Below are 20,227 nucleotides of genomic sequence, written 5' to 3'. Positions count from 1 at the left end.
AACAGTGTGTCCAAATACTTGTTCACAAATCTAGATTATCTCCAATTATAGGAGTTATTTATCATACTATTGTTTACATCTCAACATAGATGAAGAAGAACACGAAAGTCTGGGCATTTACGGGGCCTTCGACCGTCGTAGGCTTGTTTTAAGCGATCACTTTACTCGCGAGTAACATTCACAAATTCTACCCATGATTGACAATCACACTAATGAAATTCTAGGAACTTATATAAATGATCCAATTTTGAAACATTGTACAAGAATGACTAGAATTTTCACTAGTGACATCTATTGGTAAGACGAAGAACCTTTTTTACTGAGCAGAAACTCTTATATTAGTATGTGAGGTCCGAGTCCTGGAGAAACCCCAGAAAATATCCTTTTTATTATTTTAGCTAATACATAATTGGAATTGGTGAATGGGAGACAGTTAATGCTAGAAAATGTTTAATTTATTTCATTATCAACATTTTTAAAATAATTTAGAAACTGACAGTTACTGGATTATTCACCATATGCATGATATCAATTATTCCACATAAGATGTATATCTGAGCATCCCAGGGCTTACGACCTGGCATTTGGCTGACTCAAGTGATCACTTTATGTATGTGCATTCATACCCCCCTCTTTATAGAGGGATTAGCCTCCTGCTAAGTCGATTTCCAGCTGTTAATCCATCTCTATGGTGGTCTGACCGCGAGTCGTCTACCTTGGGGTTGGCTATGCGGTGCAAAAAAAGGCCCCAAATATTGTTTTTACCGTATATACAAACTTTTAAACATATCGGAAATCATCATATGTATCCGGATCGACTTTGAAATGTTGATATTTTGTTTTTTAGTTTAATTTTTGCAGTAAGGCTAAAAAATAAAAAAAATAATGATTAAGATAAACAAAATTGAGTCTTTAGTAGATTAAAAAATCAGTGCTTGATTTAACATTTAATATATAAAAGGTCTTTATGCGCCGTTTGCAAATAAATGTATATTTCCGTTTTTGCTAGTTAGTGATGATTCATGTAACCTATATACCATGGTGTCCTGTATGTACATTGCGTGTGTTGGGCATATTACTACTGCTACTACTAGTTACACTTACCATCAATATCTTGCAGATCTACTGCAGCCCCTGCCTGCAGGAGTGCCCGTACTACCGGGAGGTAGCCCTTGTTTGCTGCACGGTGTAGTGCAGTGTACCCTGTAACGGAGGATGTACTGTATATACAGGGTGTACGGCCAGCGCGAGGCCATGTAGCAGGACCCCACTACCTATCCCAGTAACCTTTCAAGCATTTAATTACTTTCTTGCATTTAATTATTTATTTATTGTATAACTTATATTGCGCCGATTTTGTGAGAAATCACTTGAAGGGCAAAACTAAATACTTATTTTCACATCACTTTATGAAATATAATTATCCATTAGTTTTTTATTCTTCTTTTCTATAACATTTTTAAAAAATTCATTTGAATTATAATATAATAAGGAGATTTTCTATTCTGTATGAGTTCTCTACCTCGTCAGCAAGAAGATTTGTAAATTTGGAATAGAAACCTTGCTGGAATACAATTTTTTATTTGTGTTTATTGTTCTAAGTCAATGACATATACGGTGGAATATTTGTAGGAATTTTAAACATTTAAAGAAAACATTTATTATTACATAAAATTATTATATGTTACCTAATTTTGTTAACATCCTGGTTTGACATCTCTAAAGGTGTAAAACAGGGATGTGTAATGTCGCCTTGGCTGTTTAATCTATACATGGATAACTGCATGTGAGAGCTGAAAGGTTTAAATATTGGAGCAAGAATGAATAATTTGACCGTTTGTTGCCTTTTATATGCTGACGACGCTGTTCTTCTTGCCGATAGCAAAGAAGACCTGCAAACGTTGGTGACAAAAGTGTATAATGTGTGCAAGGAAAGTGATTTATTGGTGAATGTTAGCAAATCCAAAATCATGGTTTTTGAAAGAGATGAATGTAGATCTGAGTGTGAAATATTGGTAAATGGGAAGATTTAGGAACAGGTAGATGATTTCATATATTTGGGTAGTATGTTTTCTAGGGATGGAAAGATTGATAAAGACATAGAAAGGAGAGTGAATGCTGGGAACAGAGTGAATGGTGCACTAAAATCAGTTTTAGCAAATAAAAATCTATTAGCGGAAGCTAAACTGGCAGTACACAATGGAGTTCTGGTTCCAACCCTTATGTATGGAAGCGAAGCATGGAGTTGGCAAAAGAAGGATGAAAGCAGACTGAATGCAGTCGAAATGCAATCGCTCAGACGAATGTGTGGCAAAACGATGTTTGATAGATGTTCGAATGATGAAATAAGGAAAGAATGTAAGGCTGAGATAAGCATTATCGATAAAATTAAGAAAGGTGTGTTGAGATGGTTTGGACATGTGGAGCGTATGAGTGAAGAAAGAACGGTTAAACAAATTTATGAGGCGAATGTAATTGGAAAAAGAAGCAGAGGACGACCGAGGAAAACTTGGCACAATCAGGTATGTCAAATACTTGAAAGCGGCCGGGTCAGGAGTCGTAATAATCGTCGGGTATGTATGAGGAGATGCATGAATGTAGAAGAGGCAAAGAATGTTTGCAAAGACCGAGTGGTTTGGCGTTCGATTCTCTCTGCCTACCCCTGCGGGAAGCGGCGTGATGGTTAGTTAGTTAGTTAATTTTGTTACAATTTGAGCTTTACACGGAGCGAGGCCGACGGTATTCAGTATTCTAGCCATCGGACCGGGGACCCGGAGCGCGGTAACCAAACGCGCTAACCACTGCGCAACGGACACGGAACATTGAAGAAGCTATTAGCGGCGAGTAACTGCCCTCCCAATACCACTGTCCGAGGCACGCAAGTTAGGAACGGAAAATATATATCATCCGGGAATGTGGAGGAACCAAACTAGCTTGCAGGGATAGGTGCCTTAACAGAGCGAACCATCTATTTGTTCCCAGACTTCCATATGGAAGTCTGGCTACTCACGGGGCTTTCCACTTGACATTGGCCGGCAAAGGTAGAATATATACAGTAATATTCTCCCACTTGTATATCATATCGCTTTACTAACATCACCTATTATTGCTACATTCCTCGGTTCACTAGTTCAATAATCTTGGAATATCTTACCATCACTATCTGTCCAGTTTACGTTTATATTATGTTGTTTAAGGAGAGTGTTGACCTTCGCCACATGTCCGTCTTGCGCTGCCTTCGATAAATCTTGTCCGGACATCTGTAGAAATATAACCAATAAATTATAATAAAAAACACCCATTCCATCATCAGATTCAACATTCATAAGTAACAAAAAAAAAAACGGGTCAATTAGCTGTATTGGTCCGCAACGGGAGCGCTATGGGACCAATTCCAGAACGCTGAGGTCCTATTGTCAGGAATGGAAGGCGGACTCGCGTCAATAATACACACTGGATGCAACGAATAACTTTATTATTCAAAGTTGATATTGCGTAAGCTTGCAACTTTTGACTACCGTAACGAGTGGCGTGAATCGCTTCTAGATAACTGTCCTTAACTGTCCCTGGTGTTACAGTGGGTGGCAGGTTTGTATATCTATCCATAGATTGATAAGGACTCTAATTAAACATGGTCACAAGATGACTTGCACGTAGCTACAAGTGGAATTCCACCTGTTACAGAATCAATATTATGTCGGTTATCAGTCTATGGGATATTTATGTACTAAATTCTAAGGCGAATGGCAGGTCCATTACACAATGAATGCCTCACAGTCTCACGGTGTATTGTTACAACTTGTAGCGCGTGTTCCGGGAGGTTAACAATAAATCAAACTTAGACTAAATATTAGAGGCCGATTCGGGCTCATATTTATTGTGATCACCATCACCATCACCATACGCGCCGCAAACAGGACGGTCGTGCGGAATAAGGATTAATGAACCGTCAAAAGTTGGACAAATAAAAACGTTCAATCCTTACACGCATCTAGTAAGTTAGATCGGTTACAAATCTTACAAATAAATACAGTAAAAACTCACCCTGACAAGGGAATATTGAATGGCCAAGTCACACACAAGCGTTCACCCGGAGATTATATACTAGAATGCAGCAAAGGTTGAATGCAAACAACGGCTACTCAAATGTCATGTCGATAAGAAATAACTACCCGAAGTTTTAGAAGACAGGACTTCCCCCACTAATGGGCAGTAGAAAGGGTTGTCAACCGACGGTTCCAGATTCCCCAGACATTATTTCAATTTACGAACAAAAATACATTTCAATAATAAAATTGCATAAAGTCATACTGCAAACCATAACTTATGTGTAATTATTATTATAAATTTTGACATAAAATTTTACTTAAAATCATGGACTTCGACCCCTTCCTTTTTATGTTTATAACATATAATTTTGTCTAGCCTCCCACAAGTCTGACGATGTCGGTAACGACTGAACACGGTCACGGGTCAAACAAAATATATGTGGAAAAATTGTAAAGTTGTTATTTAATTATATAAAAAAATATTATATAAAAAAACACGGTCACGGCGGGAGAGGAACAGTAGAAGATTGCAAGTACGTTGGTTTATTCCAAAGGGTATTTTTTATGGTTTATTTTTAAACTGCAACATTCTTTACACAGACTGTCAATGATAGTTGACACTTGAATTGTAGTCAGTACGTTTTGCCATTTGCAAGAGTCGAAACTGCGTGACGATTATGCGAGTCGAGGTTTGTTGAATGGGTCGAAAACAATATTCAGCTTGATCCTCTTTTCCAAGGCAAAATGTCACTAAGCGGAATTGTCGAATTTGGAGTGGAGAAAACCCAGAAGCCTTTGTCGAGACGCCCTTACATCCGATAAAAGTCACTGCTTGGTGTGCTTTATGGGCAGGCGAAATCATAGGCCCGGTTTTTTTTATAGGCGATGCCGGCCAGAATGCTACGGCCAATGGAGAGCGCTACAGAACCACGATTACTGACTTCTTCGTGCCTCAGCTGAATGGCATTGGTGCGATACATCCTCTGCAATACTTCCTTATACCCAACAGGTATTACACATTTACCCACAACTTGCAACTGCTAGTTGTCAAAACTTAGTAATTTCCTTTGATCGTTGGATAATTTATGATTTTTAAATATTTTTTGGTACCACAGAAACAGACGCGCCAGAATCCAATAAAAATTTTAACTCTCTACTATTTTTATTCACAATTATCTGAAAACTGTATCATTTATAGTTCTGTTCTATCTGTTCCATGTTATTTCCCGATATCGCCTTTAAATTCTCGCTTTTATTCTTAGAAAAATGACAATTACTTTAAAATGTCCCGGTTTAGCACGCCTGTAGCATTTATTTACACTTACACGACAAACTACTCGTATACCTGACCTGAAACATTTGTGACAATTATTTTTATTTCTTATCGCCAACCGAACGATTCGGCTGAATTGCCAATTGTCAACCCGTTCCTGACTGATGATGATTCCTTTTTTTATATTTAAAACTGTTGACTTTTGAATTAATTTTTTGATTAAATTCAGAACGATTCTTTAATTTAAATGTTTGATTGTTGACGCCATTTCAATGCATTTTTGAAAACTCAAAGCGTTCCCTTCATGAAATAAATGTTCTTTCGGCCTACATCCCTTTAAACCCATTTTGAAATACCTATTAGACTTGCATATAATCTAGATCCAAATTGGCAGTTAGTACTTTTCGATTTTAATCTTACAGATAAAATTTTCATCCTGGCTCATCATGAACGCCAATCAAAGCGCTATATAAAATTTTTCTCTCACGCGATGTGAATATATTTCCAAAACTTACTTCCGTTATGATTTATGTGTAAACCTTATACTAACGAAAAAGCTGAACTTGAAAGATTCAATAGAAGTGAGCGCTTTCTGTTGGCGTTAAAATCATCATTTCGTACGAAGAATTGCAGAAGACGACCTCTTAATTGTTCCCAGACATCCGATCCGCGATGAAAGGGTTTGATTTGTGCCTAATGCATAGCCATCGGTCGATAGCAGCTCTAGTACTTGCATACAATGGCACGCGTGCACACCAACACGGGCTACCCGCACAATACTTTTTTTGAAAGAGAAATATTTGTTATTTTATTATTTACACAAATATACCAATTTCATACTATTTTTGTGAGCCTAAGCGGCTCATTATTAGAAATAGGTATAAAAATCCACTGAATGATTGGTAACCAAAGGGTTTGTGAATAAATAGGTATTATAGGGATGTGTAGGTACCTTGAATAGTCTATGCTCGTTTTACTGTTTACATAGATTTTACGTTTATTTCTTTCTTTCTATGTCCGTGGTTTTTCGTCTGACACTGACAGTTGCCTCGACAGTCCGAAATCCGATTCGATTATCAATCATACCATTATTAAATGTAATATACAAATTTTTAGGACGCCGAGACTTAAAAGCGAAAAGGAGTAAGCGATTTGAAGGTATGAAAAGAGCATTTTCAGGATATACTAGTTGATTCGCCGGGAATGTCAATTTGTTATCGAAACATCGGCAGAAGTGATATTTGTCTACACCCAAGTAACTTCACTGCTAACTAAGATGCAATGAAATGTATAAACTCATGCCTGTAGCGAGATAGCGAGTGTTTTTGCCTAGAATTTTCACTCATGAATTACATGAAATTATAGTAAGTTTAAACATAAAGAGTAAATCCACTCACGAGTAGACCAAGGCTATAAAACTTAAAAAGTTGAAGTTCGAGTAGGGTTATGATAAGCGGTGCTGCATAAGCCGTAGCTAGATAAATGCCGGTATGTAGTGTAGTATGGAGTGTAGCTGTGCTCAGCAGGCCGTGAATTTTTAATCAAAATAAATCATTTTTAAATCTTATTTTTATAACTTAAAAACATTACACCTTGAAAAGATATTTAAATAACTTACCAAATTTATTCAATGTGCGATTTATTTGCTTCCCTTTACTTAGATAAACATATTTTAATTTTTCTGAAAATGTCAGGGTTGTCACAACTTGTCACATATGTCGCTCACTCCTTTCAAGAACGTCATAAATCAAAATACTTCATTTCTCAGGAGAACGTTTTTAAAGTTTATAAATATAATCCAATGCATTAAAAGTAAATATCAAGCCACTTATTGAACTTTTTACTGTGCAACAGATCTTTTTAGGTAAAAACTGAAGGTTTTTTCTCCATTTTAAAAATATTTAGTTTATTTCAAAAAATAATTAAACAATACCTTTTCTTCAAAGTGCAAAAACCACCCTTTCTGCCCTGTAGCGGGTAAATATTAAGTTAAAAATATGCCTCTTTTGCTGGGATATAGTACATTTTCTGGGCGTTCCGAAAACCTGCTCAACTGAAAATTTACAATTTTTGATTTATGACGTTCTTTAAAGGATTGAGCGATATGTATGATACAGAGGCTCAAAGACAAGCGAGAAAACTCGCTATTTTTCGGCAACAACCTGTTGCTCTCTTAAGGGTTTAATTTATGACAGTCATAAATTAAACCCTGAAGAGGGCAACAGGTTATTGCCGAAACTAGTTGGTTAATAAAAATGTGAGTGGATCAGAACACAAAGTATTTTTATTTCTCGAAATAATATATCAATATAATCCACAAAGTTAATGCTTTCAATATTCAAAACATCGCATTTTTTTGATCAGAGTAGATGATCAGTTATGAGAAAAAATGGTCAAAGTGGAAAACGGTTAATGGGAAATGTGAGTCTACTTAGCTGAGCGCAGGCAATCAATATTTTCACAAAACTAGACTTTTTTTCTGCGGCACACCAACTAATCAGCGCGGTACACCAGTGTGCCGCGGCACACACGCGACGGAACAATGCTCTAGAACACGGGTGGCCAACCCGCGACCCGACGCCCTTACGCGCGGCCCGCGGTCATGTATGAAGAATGTAATTTAAATCAGTGATATATTTGTAATACACGGTTTATTACATCAACAAAATTTATGGCCTCAAGTATTATCTTTGTTATTAGTTGAGTAACCAGCGCATCGCAAGGGTCGAGGGTCTCAAGTACTTGGGAGTGTACGCGACTGAAAATAGCAGCCTTCAAAAGGAACTGGGAGTGCGATCAGGACTCGCAGGGTCCGAATTTAACAGTATGAAGGCTGTCTGGAGATCGGGTTTATACTCGGTGAAGACCAAATGCCGCCTATACAATGCCTGCATCGCTCCTGTTCTCTTATACGGCTGTGAAACATGCCACCTTACAAGGGCCCAGAGCAGCCGTGTACTAAGCTTTGAGAATAGGTGTTTGCCGAGAATTTTAGGTGGTTTGACTTTGTGAGGAATGAAGAGATAAGGCGTAGGACGCAGCAAATCTCGGTCACAACTGTCGTCAAGAAAAGGCGATTCAGTCAGCTTGGCCGTGTACTCCGCATGCCTCCCGAGAGCCGCCATCAAGCTCGCCTCTTTTACGAGGCATCAGGTTCGCGCCGCCCAGGACGACCACTGCTACAATTCATCGGCAGTTCTCGTCAGAACTTCGGGCCGCGGATCTGACTTGGGAGGATGCGAGGGAGCTGGCAGCCGACAGAAAAGCCTGGAGACAGTTTGTGGACTCCATATGCTCCACCTAGGGAGCGGATATGGTTTAATTGATGGAAGTATTATCTATAAGTATTATGTAAGTTGTGCATGTTGTTATAAAAGTACTGAACAGTATTAGTTGGATTGCTCTTCGGCATTGCCAATTTGAAGAAATCTCAAAAAATCTTGTGTGGAGTTAGATAGTTACATAGTAAGGTGTTGTTACTACTACTACTACTACTACCATCACGTAGGCAGAGAGGATGGAACGCCACACTCTTCTGTCCTGACATACACTCCTCGCCTCCCTCACATCCATACATCTAGTCATACATGCCCTCCGATTACGCAGACTTTTGACACCGCCAGATTTTAGGTTCTGATTGATCTGATCGTGCCAAGTCTTTTTCGGTCGTCCACGTTTTGTTTTCCCTCTCACATTCGCCACATATATTTTCTTAGTCATTCTCTCGCTATCCATTCGCTCCACGTGTCCATACCACCGTAAAGAACTCTTCCTAATCTTTTCAATTATTCCTCGTTCAGCCTTACATTCCTTTCTTATATCGTCGTTTTTAATTCTGTCATACAATGATTTTCCACACATTCGTCTGAGGGAGCGCATTTCATTCATAATATTCATAATAATCATTCCAAATATTTGAAGTTTTGTTGAAGCCCTGTAAATACACAGACTTCCATATTCTTCTTCGTCTATGTTGAGATGTCTAAAAAAGCTGATTTAGACGACAAAACAAACTAACAATGCTATAGTTTAAGACCATCGACGTGTAAAACTATGTAAATAATGTTATAATATTTAAGGAACATCTGAAATACAATACATAGAAAAAATATAGAATAATAATAATAATAGTTATTATAATTAAGGTTGTACTATATACATATATATATATATATATATATATATATATATATATATATATATATATATATATATATATATATATATATATATATATATATATTTATTTATTTATTTATTTTCATAAAACATAGATACATTCAATATACATATTCATTTCAAATACACATTTATTATACATATTACGGCTCTTTAGGCATGGCCTGTGTTGAGCCGAATACTAACATGGTAATACAAAGTTTATTTATATATTTTTTTTTAATTTTTAATATATATATATATTTTTTTTAATGATTAGATTATAAACATAACATACAGGAGATACAAAAATAATTTATGTTTTAAGGTTTTTCAATATGATAATTACACCTGGACTTTAATTAATTCACTTTCCACCTTGTCCCTTCCAATGTTAAGTAACCATCGACGGACACTGTTCTTAAAGACCCGATCACTCCTGGAAATCTTAATGGTTTCGGGCAGCAAATTAAATATTTTTGGAGCGAAAATTATTATTTTTAAATTAATTATTTTTTACATATATACATATGTAGCGAATGTGGAGGACATGTGGAGCGAATGGATAACGAGAGAATGACTAAGAAAATATATGTGGCGAATGTGAGAGGGAAAACAGAACGAGGACCTCCGAAAAAGACTTGGCACGATCAGATCAATCAGAACCTAAAATCTGGCGGTGTCAAAAGTCTGCGTAATCGGAGGGCACGTATGACTAGATGTGTGGATGTGAAGGAGTGTATGTCAGGACAGAAGAGTGTGGCGTTCCATCCTCTCTGCCTACCCCTGTGTGGAAACAGCGCGATGGTAGTAGTAGTAGTAGTGTATATATATATATATTCTTCTTCTTCTCCGTCTTATTCCTCATTGCTGAGGGCTGTGAGCCTTGCAGAAGCAATGACTCTTCTCCAGTTATCCCTTGCCTGCGCTGCACGTAGCGCTCCAACCACCTAGATGCCTGCTGCTGCCTTCATTTGATCGGTCCATCGTGTGGGGATCTTCCTCTCCCTCTCTTTCCCTCCGCCATCCAATCGTAGTTCCTAGCAAATGGACTCAATGAGTCCATTCGCCATATATATATGTATATGTATATATATATATATATATATATATATATATATATATATATATATATATATATATATATATATATATATATATATATATATATATATATATATATATATATATATACAATTCAGAACGCGACTGTTTGGACGAGGATTCATTTGTAAATTATGTTTAGAATAAATTCTGTAATTTAATTTCTCTTAATAATATGTATCTTTTATTAACTCCTCTCGATTCAATGAAAAAAATCAACTTCCCCTTGATGTTTAAATTTTAAGAGCGCCACACCACTCTGTCCTCGCAAACATTCTTCGCCTCTTCCACGTTCATGCATCTCCTCATACATACCCGCCGATTGTTACGACTCCTAACCTGACCACTTTCAAGTATTCCAAGTAGGATGTGTAATGTCACCGTGGCTGTTTAACCTATACATGGATAATTGCGTGAAAGAACTGAAAGATTTAAATGTTGGAGCTAGAATGAATGATTTGACTGTCTGTTGCCTTTTGTATGCTGACGACGCTGTTCTTCTTGCCGATAGCAGAGAAGACCTGCAGGTGTTGGTGACAAAAGTGTATAATGTGTGCAAGGAAAGTGATTTATTGATGAATGTTAGCAAATCCAAGATTATGGTTCAATTTATATTATTTATTAATAAATTAGTATGCAAAAACAGTCCAGCACTCAAAAACAGTCCACACTGAGTGTTTGATGATGTCTTAATAAGAGGAAACGCGTCCCATATTATCATATACATATCGCTCACTCCTTTCAAAAACGTCATAAATCAAAAATCAACAATTTTCAGTTGCACATGTTTTCGGAATGCCCAGAAAATGTACTATATCCCAGCAAAAGCGGCATATTTTTAACTTAATATTTACCTACTGTTTTAACAGTAGATTTTAAGAAATAGTGGTATTTACTAAGTAAAACAATAATTAAGTATGGATAGATTTTACCACAAAGTGACTGCCGAATCAATTAATGAAATTAATATTTACCCGCTACAGGGCAGAAAGTGTTGTTTTTGCATTTTGAAGAAAAGGTATTGTTAAATTGTTTTTTCAAATATACTAAATATTTTTCAAATGGAGAAAAAACCTTTAGCTTTTACCTAAAAAGATCTGTTGCACAGTGAAAAGTTCAACAAGTGGCTTGATATTTATTTTCAATACATTACATTATATTTTTAAACTTTAAAAACGTTCTCCTGAAAAATCATTTTTTGATTTATGACGTTCTTGAAAGGAGTGAGCGATATATGTAAATAAAAGTAGAATTCAATCCAATAACCGTGTTTAATTTGGGATATATTACCCGACAATTCAATTTGGAATTCTACCAACTGTCTGCAGTTACGATAAATAAGTTAGACTAAGTTGCTTTCAAAAAATATTTATCAATGTCTTTACGAAATAAGGTCTTTAATACAACAAACAATTGTTATGTACTTAATAAAGAAACTACTTAAAAATGATGTGTTTCATTGAAAAGATGTAAAAAGAGGGGAGTTGGTGAAAACGTCCCAGCAAAATCAGCAGCACACTATGCGAATACACACACGGAACCCCAAGATCAAACACATCAAAAACACTGAAAAATCAAACAACCCAAAACACATTGTTTAGAAAAACAGTCTTTATCCCTCCCTTCCCGGTGTTGTGTGTCTTGTACACATTGCTTCTAATAACCATAATATTTCTATAAATATAATAAAGACTCGGCTAAGATTTTAGCTATTCCTCCATAACATATTTACGCATTCATTTCAATCTTAGATATTCATTTGAAAGGCCTATCAATGGCAATATGTTTGGTTTATAACACCGTTAAAATGTAGAATATATATATATATATATATATATATATATATATAAAATATATATATATATATATACAAATTTATGTATATATATAACTAAGTAACTAACCATCACGCCGCTTCTCCGCAGGGGTAGGCAGAGAGAATAGAGCGCCACACCACTCTGTCCTTGCAAACATTCTTCGCCTCCTCCACGTTCATGCATCTCCTCGTACATACCCGCCGATTGTTACGACTCCTAACCTGACCACTTTCAAGTATTTGGCATACCTGATCGTGCCATGTTTTTCTCGGTCTTCCTCTGCTTCTTTTCCCAATAACATTCGCCTCATAAATTTGTTTCACCGTTCTTTCCTCACTCATTCGTTCCACATGTCCAAACCATCTCAACACACCTTTCTTAATTTTATGGATAATGCTTCTCAGTTTTGCATTCCTTCGTGTCGGGTTGTGGTCCTGTGGTTAGTGTCGCGGACTCCTAAGTCAGAGTTTCTCGGTTCCACAATTTGGAATCCACTCTACTACAATTTGATCCCTATTTCTAATAATCACAGAAATAGTATGAAATTGAAATATGTAAATTATTACGGGGCTCGGGTATAGGTAATAATAACTCGTAATTAGGATGCAATCGGTTTATTCAACAGGTCGCCACGACAGTACAATGACAAGTGTGTGCAGCCTCCCCTGCATTCGTCTCATAAGGGTATAACGTAAACATTCCCCGCGTACACCCCGCCCTGCCCCTAGCGGGCGCACAGGGTCATAGTTCACGTTGCTACAAATTATTGCGCCGTAACAAAATAACAAAAACACTAATACATATTTTGATTTTTCTTTTTTTTTAAAAAAAAACAGTAAATAAAATCAATTCATTGGAAAACAAAGGTGAGTAACATTAAAATAGAAAGTTAGTTTCTTCCCTATAAAAAGCTTCTTTTCAGCTCACCAATAGATGTCTCTAGTGAAGTTCTACAGTATCTACTCAATGAATTAGGGCCACGCAGAATTTCGCGCAATTTCTCAATTCAAACAGGAATAACTCAGAGAAAACCTTGAATAAAACAACATTGAAATTTATTTACACATGAACACTTTATTACGCTTAAATTATGCATATATTTTCATATAAATATAGTAAGTATTTAGTATTTCCACCTTTGGCAGAAATAACTGCCTCAATTCTTTTTGGCATACTTAAAATGCACTGTTTTATCATTTTTTTATTTCTTCGTCTTCTGACCAAATTTTTTGAATATTTTTTTTTAGACAGTCTACTGTCGGATTTAGAAATGAGTATACCTTATTTTTTAACATGCTCCATACGTTTTCTATAGGATTAAGGTCCGGAGAATTTCCAGGCCAGGGGAGCAAAGGCAGATTTTTGTTAGACAAAAATTTTATTATTGATTTAGCCCGGTGGCAAGGTGCCCCATCCTGCATGAAGGTATATGGACCTTCTGTTGGGTCGAGTGTATGGTAGAAGGGCAATAAAATTCGTTCGAGGACCTGCTTATAGGAATTTTGGTTCATTGTTCCTTCCACGAAAAACAACGGCCCAGGTAAATTGTTAATAATACATGACCATATCATTGTTGCAGGGGGGTGTTTGATAACTTTTACCACACAAGCCTCATTGTAACGTTCCATTGGTGTTCTCCTGACGAATTGACGGCTCTCTGTCACGGCTTCTAACCGGCACTCATCACTGAAGATGACCTGAAAAATAATGATAATTTAAGTTTAATTCAAATATATAAGTTTATTTACTAAAATGATATGTTGAAAATTCAATTTAAATAAATACCTTTTTCCAATCATCTACCGAGTAATTTCGATGTAGCCTGGCCCATTTTAATCGATCCGCTTTCATTCGTGGTGTCAATTTTGGTACTTTTACAGGGCGCCTGCATTTCAGATTTACTTCGTAAAGACGTCGCCTCAGTGTTGATACCGATATATGTATACCCTCTTCTTTCAATTTTATTTTTAATGTTTTTACTGATGCACTACGGTTTTCTTAGGCACTTTGAACAATTTTTCGATCAGTCCTCGGTGTTGTTTTTCTAATCCTACGACAGTTCTCTCGCCGATTGCTGGTGGCGGGTGACTGATTTTTTATTGATTTTGAAATTCTGTCCACTGTTTGACGAGAAACGTTTTCTTTTTTTGAAATTTCTCCATTAGATTGTTACGGCGTAATATTTGTAGCAAGATGAACTATGACCCCAAGCGCCCGCTAGGGGCAGGGCGGGGTGTACGAGGGGAATGTTTACGTTATATCCCTTATGAGATTGAGGCAGGGAAGACTGCATACACTTGTCATTGTACTGTCATAGCGACCTGTTGAATAAACCGATTGCATCCTAATTACGAGTTATTATTACCTATACCCAAGCCACGTAATAATTCAGAAGTGGGATACGATACGATACGACGTTCGACAAATGGACAACAAGTTGTGAAAAGTGATCATTTCGAATTTTGTGATTTTTGGACAAACTTTCGTAATATAAACAAAACAGATCGGAGTGTTTCCTTTGTTTGCCGAATTCAACAAAGCCATGTGATAAATAACTTTTGGAATTGAATATTGTGCATCATTAATTACATTGTTTTACGTCATACGGAATTCTGGAAGTTTGGACGTTTTTGAATTACAAATTTCAAATAATTTTGTAAAAATTGTGGATATGTTCCTTCGTAACGTAAACAAACCGAATGCGTCCTTTGTTTGCCGAGTTCAACAAAGCTATGTGCTAAATAACTTTTGGAATTGAATTGTTGTGCATCGTTAATAACATTGTTTTACGTCATACGTGTGTTTGGACGTTGTTGAATTCCAAGATTTCGGACTTTTTGTCAAATTTTAGGCGTTTTTACGTAATATAAACAAACAAAAACTGAGTGCTTCCTTTGTTCAAAAAGTGAAACAAAGCATTGAGTTGAATAAAACTTGGAATTAACTTTTGTTCATCTTTAATTCAATTATTTTACTTCGCATCGTGTGTGACGTTTTCGAATTTAAAGATTTCGAACAATTTTGCCAAATTTTGAGAACTTTCAATTTGGACGTTTCCTTTGTTACGTGTTATGTTATGGAGACGCGGACAGGATAAGGCATGCTCCGATGAGAGCCATGGAACTGAGAGCAACGTGGATCTGAACATCCTTCTGCAGCATCACATAGAGCAGATATTTGAGGGAATGATGGAATTGTACTTCTCGCGGGTGCATTTCGCGCCCCTAAGATTGTCACGGCGGGCTAAATGCGGGGCGACGACCCCGAGGACAAAGGGACGAATATCGAGGCATGGTTGGAGAAGATCGATCAGCTGGGCTTTATCTACGGATGGAGTGACTACTCCAAATTGTTCTTTATGCAGGCGAACTGGCCGGAGAGGTCACTGATGGGTCGGAGAAATTAAGAAACAATGACCCATTATTTCCATGCGAAGATGGCACTGGTGCATGAGTGCCGGATTAATAGCCAGGAGGCTTAAATTGGATTTGACAGGGGGGGAGAGAGCTCCTCATTGAGTGTGGGTGATATAAATTTTATTTTAGGTGAAGTCATACTCCGTCTGCAGATTGATGGAGTTGAGATGAATACAAAGGAAATGCTGATCTCATTGTTGGGAGATGAATACATGGGCACTTGTATCCGATGAATACAAAGGAAATGCTAATATGAGTATTGGGAGGTGGATACATGGGCACTTGTATCCGATGAATACAAAGGAAATGCTGATATGAGTATTGGGAGGTGGATACATGGGCACTTGTATCCGATGAATAAAAAGGAAATGCTGATCGCATTGTTGGTAAACCCATTTTTAACTAATCACAGAAAAGTTATTTTACAGCGAGCCAAAGTGTGGCTCAATTAGAACTGGATCCGGTACATCATCTGGTGGTGATTGCTGTGTGGGAGAACTTAAGATGTACTATTACTGAATAATCATATTTGTTACAGATGAAAGTTATAAAACTTGTGGGAGAACTTAATATGTACTATTACTGAATAATCATAATTGTTACAGATGAAAGTTATAAAACTTGTGGGAGAACTTAAGATGCACTATCACTGCATAATCATATTTGTTACAGATGAAAGTTATAAAACTTGTGTGAGAACTAAATATGTACTATCACTGCATAATCATATTTGTTACAGATGAAAGTTATAAAACTTGTGTGAGAACTAAAGATGTACTAACATTGCATAATCATATTTGTTACGGATGAAAGCTACAGAATCCATTTGCCAAGCGATTTGCCTTTGTGGAGGGTATACAGAGCATGTCTTGGTCCATTCGGGGTCTTTGTATGAGCATCACTCATCACTGAAGTGAAGTGTACATGGTGTGCCGTGTACATGGTGTGTCATTATGAGAGTTGTAGTTCTCAATTTGTGGTACTTTTTCATTTCTCCAGTATATTGAACTTACCGTTGGGGCGTAGAACATACGGGTTTCAAATGTGAGGCTTACATTTGTTGAATCGTGATACGTCTCGGGTTCATACATCGGTTTTTGCTCACCGCATTGAAGTGTAAACATGTAAACGCATTGAGCCGTAATCCAGAACGGTTAGATACAAATATTTTAATGATTTATAATGATTATATTGGACATCCGGGCTAAGGCAGATGTGAGAAGCTAATTTCAAGCGAATTTTGGTTTCCAAAGATGACTCGCTTTAATAGAAAAAATGTGTCAGCGCATTCGTTGTGCATTTGCTAAGGGTGTTTAAGGTTTGCCAGAATTTGTTTGAGTCGTAAATAATACTGTAAACGTCAGTACTAAGTTCACTCCTTATCATTTAGTGTTTGGACATGAAAGTAGTATTTTGGGTGATTTAAGAGGTGAAGTGGAAGATATTGAACCTGTTAATAGGGCGTAACAACTAAAAACTAGGGAGAAAGAGGCTCAGAGTAAAATAGAGATAGTAGCTAGCGTAGGAAGGCATAGTATAATAAGCAGCGTAAATGCATAAGAAGGGAGATCTTGTTTTATGGAAGTAATAAATTACAAAGGAGGGATCAGGGATCAATCATCAGATAGCTCAGTTGTAAAGTGGGCCGTATATGGTTGCTAAAGTGTTTGCCGACATTTACCGGTATACTATCAGACGCATCAAATGTATGCCAGGTTATAAAAAGTTCAGTGCAATAGGGGTAGTTGATGCTTTGATGCGTTGTAAGGGAGATCCAAAGGACTCGAGTGAGTCAGACACCCATGGATGGAAGTGAAGTAGATTGAGATGATTTGGTAGACCTATGGGAAAGTTAGTGCTGTAGAAGCAGCTGTATGGGTACAAGTACAGTGAGTCTTAACTCATCTACCGAGTTGGACTTTATATAAGAACTTGAGAATGATTACTGAGTAAGGGGTGTAACAGCTATTGGGATATATTTGGTGGATACTAGTTCACATACTATATGGGAAGTTTAGGTACAACATAAACCAGTAAAAATTATGAACATAATGGGTACAAGGTGTTCTTTTAAGTATGATGTGTAATGGATATAAGTAGTTTGTTTTATCCTAGTAAATACTGAGGTGTTACGATATCACAAGCATGGTATCCTTATTGCGATTACATTTGTGTAATGTAATGTTTGTCCTGTGTGGACTGAATAAGCAATGGATTATTTTAATTACATTTGTGTAATGTAATGTTTGTGTCCTGAGTGGACTTAATCAGCAGTGGATTATTGTAATTACATTGGGGTAATGTAATGTGTGTCCAGAGTGTGGACTGCAGATAACCGGTTATCGTGGGTTTTGTGCTCCCGTATACTGATACAGGTAGAGCTGACGTGGTTTGTGCTAGCTGATGTGATTTTGTGCTCCCGTATAATGATACAGGAAGAGCTGATGTGGTTTGTGCTAGCTTATGTGGTTTGTGCTCCCGTATAATGATACAGGAAGAGCTGACGTGGTTTGTGCTAGCTTATGTGGTTTGTGCTCCCGTATAATGATACAGGAAGAGCTGATGTGGTTTGTGCTAGCTTATGTGATTTGTGCTCCCGTATAATGATACAGAAAGAGCTGATGTGGTTTGTGCTAGCTTATGTGGTTTGTGCTCCCGTATAATGATACAGGAAGAGCTGATGTGGTTTGTGCTCGAGCTTATGTGGTTTGTGCTCCCGTATAATGATACAGGAAGAGCTGATGTGGTTTGTGCTCCCGTATACTGATACAGGAAGAGCTGATTTGGTTTTGTGCTCCCGTATACTGATACAGGAAGAGCTGATGAGGTTTGTGCTCCCGTACACTGGTACAGGAAGAGCTGATGTGGTTTGTGCTCCCGTATACAGATACAGGTAGAGCTGATGGAATTTGTATTCCCGTATATATAATGATACTGATAGAGAGGATGTGATTTTGTATTCCTGTATACTGATGGATTCAGACGTAGAGCTGATGGACTTTGTACTCCGGTATACTCATACCGGTAGAGCTAATGTTTGTCTGTTTCAGGATTTAAAAAATAAATAAATAAAGGATTATGGTGGAGTGTTGGGAGGACCCAACACAGTTCCAGGTTGGGAGAATGTTACGGCGTAATATTTGTAGCAAGATGAACTATGACCCCAAGAGCCCGCTAGGGGCAGGGCGGGGTGTACGCGAGGAATGTTTACGTTATCCCTTATGAGATTGAGGCAGGGTAGACTGCACACACTTGTCATTGTACTGTCATGGCGACCTGTTGAATAAACCGATTGCATCCTAATTACGAGTTATTATTATCTATACCCAAGCCACGTAATAATATTGTAGTAATTGTTTTAATACATCTAATGTTTCATAATCCATTTCCAATTAACAAAATTGTCGTTTTATAACGTGGTAATATTTTCCTTTTGAAAATTAAGTGTAAATAATATGTAAAGTGGGTGTATAATAATAAAATAAACAATGTGTTGCTTTGTAATTAAAGTTTATTCTTAATTTATCTTTATAATAACTTTATATCTATCTATCTATCTATCTATCTGATTCTGACAGTTAATAATATTATCGGAGGTCTTTTGTTTTATTCTGAGCGACGCGTGCGGCATCTGGTGGTAGAACTGTTTTATGTAGGTACTTTTTGTAAGTACTTAATAAAATGTATAGGTAGGTACCTAGGTATTTTATTACATATATATATATATAATATGCTTATCTTTATACATAAAAAATTTAATGATAAATTACCCAATTATTTTAAGGAGAAAATAATTTTAAACAAAAATTTTCCTGAACATAGTACTAGAAATAAGGTTAAAATAAGACAGTCGCAAAATTGTCTAATGTACGAGGGTTTGAAAATGCATGAAGAATGAAAGGAGTCTGAAAGAATGTAAAAAGAAATCCTTTGTTTACTGTGAGAAGATTTTGTGTTAAATGTAATATAAGCTAAGTGTGTGGTTGTCAATAATGGGTAGAATTGGTGAATGTTACACGTGTGTAAAGTGATCACTTAAACCAGCCTATGACGGTCGTCAGCCCCGTAAATGCCCAGACTCCCGTATTCTTCTTCATCTTTGATGAGTTGTCAAAAAATAATATGAAAATAACTCCTGTACTTGGAGATAATCCAGATTTTATGAACAAGTATTTGGACACACTCAAAATGTTGTAAGCTAAGTAAAGGCGAAGCCTTTACTTTGGGATATATTACCCGACAATTCAATATGGAATTCCACCAACTGTCTGCAGTTACGATAAATAAGTTAGACTAAGTTGCTTTCAAAAAATATTTATCAATGTCTTTACGAAATAAGGTCTTTAATACAACAAACAATTGTTATGTACTTAATAAAGAAACTACTTAAAAATTATGTGTTTCATTGAA

General features: G+C 36.7%; 1 protein-coding gene and 1 long non-coding RNA gene across 2 annotated transcripts in view; both read right to left on the bottom strand.

Annotated features, from left to right (window-relative positions):
- LOC148303614 (uncharacterized) overlaps positions 1 to 20,227 on the bottom strand; it is a 106,162-nt gene that overhangs the window by 24,886 nt on the left and 61,049 nt on the right. The gene's annotated exons all lie outside the window — the stretch shown is intronic.
- Positions 1,115 to 4,304, bottom strand: LOC148303617 (uncharacterized). The gene is made up of 3 exons (XR_015838463.1): positions 4,045 to 4,304; positions 3,155 to 3,260; positions 1,115 to 1,203 (listed from the first exon to the last, which is right to left on the bottom strand). It is a non-coding gene; the product is annotated as an uncharacterized LOC148303617 (long non-coding RNA).

The sequence above is a fragment of the Brachycentrus maculatus genome, unplaced genomic scaffold (genome assembly GCF_059751285.1).
Source record: "Brachycentrus maculatus isolate JH-2025_06_01 unplaced genomic scaffold, ASM5975128v1 h1tg000360l, whole genome shotgun sequence".
In the NCBI taxonomy this organism is placed as follows: domain Eukaryota; kingdom Metazoa; phylum Arthropoda; class Insecta; order Trichoptera; family Brachycentridae; genus Brachycentrus; species Brachycentrus maculatus.
Note: the sequence above shows the minus strand (reverse complement) of the source record. Positions and strands in the feature narration are given on the sequence as shown.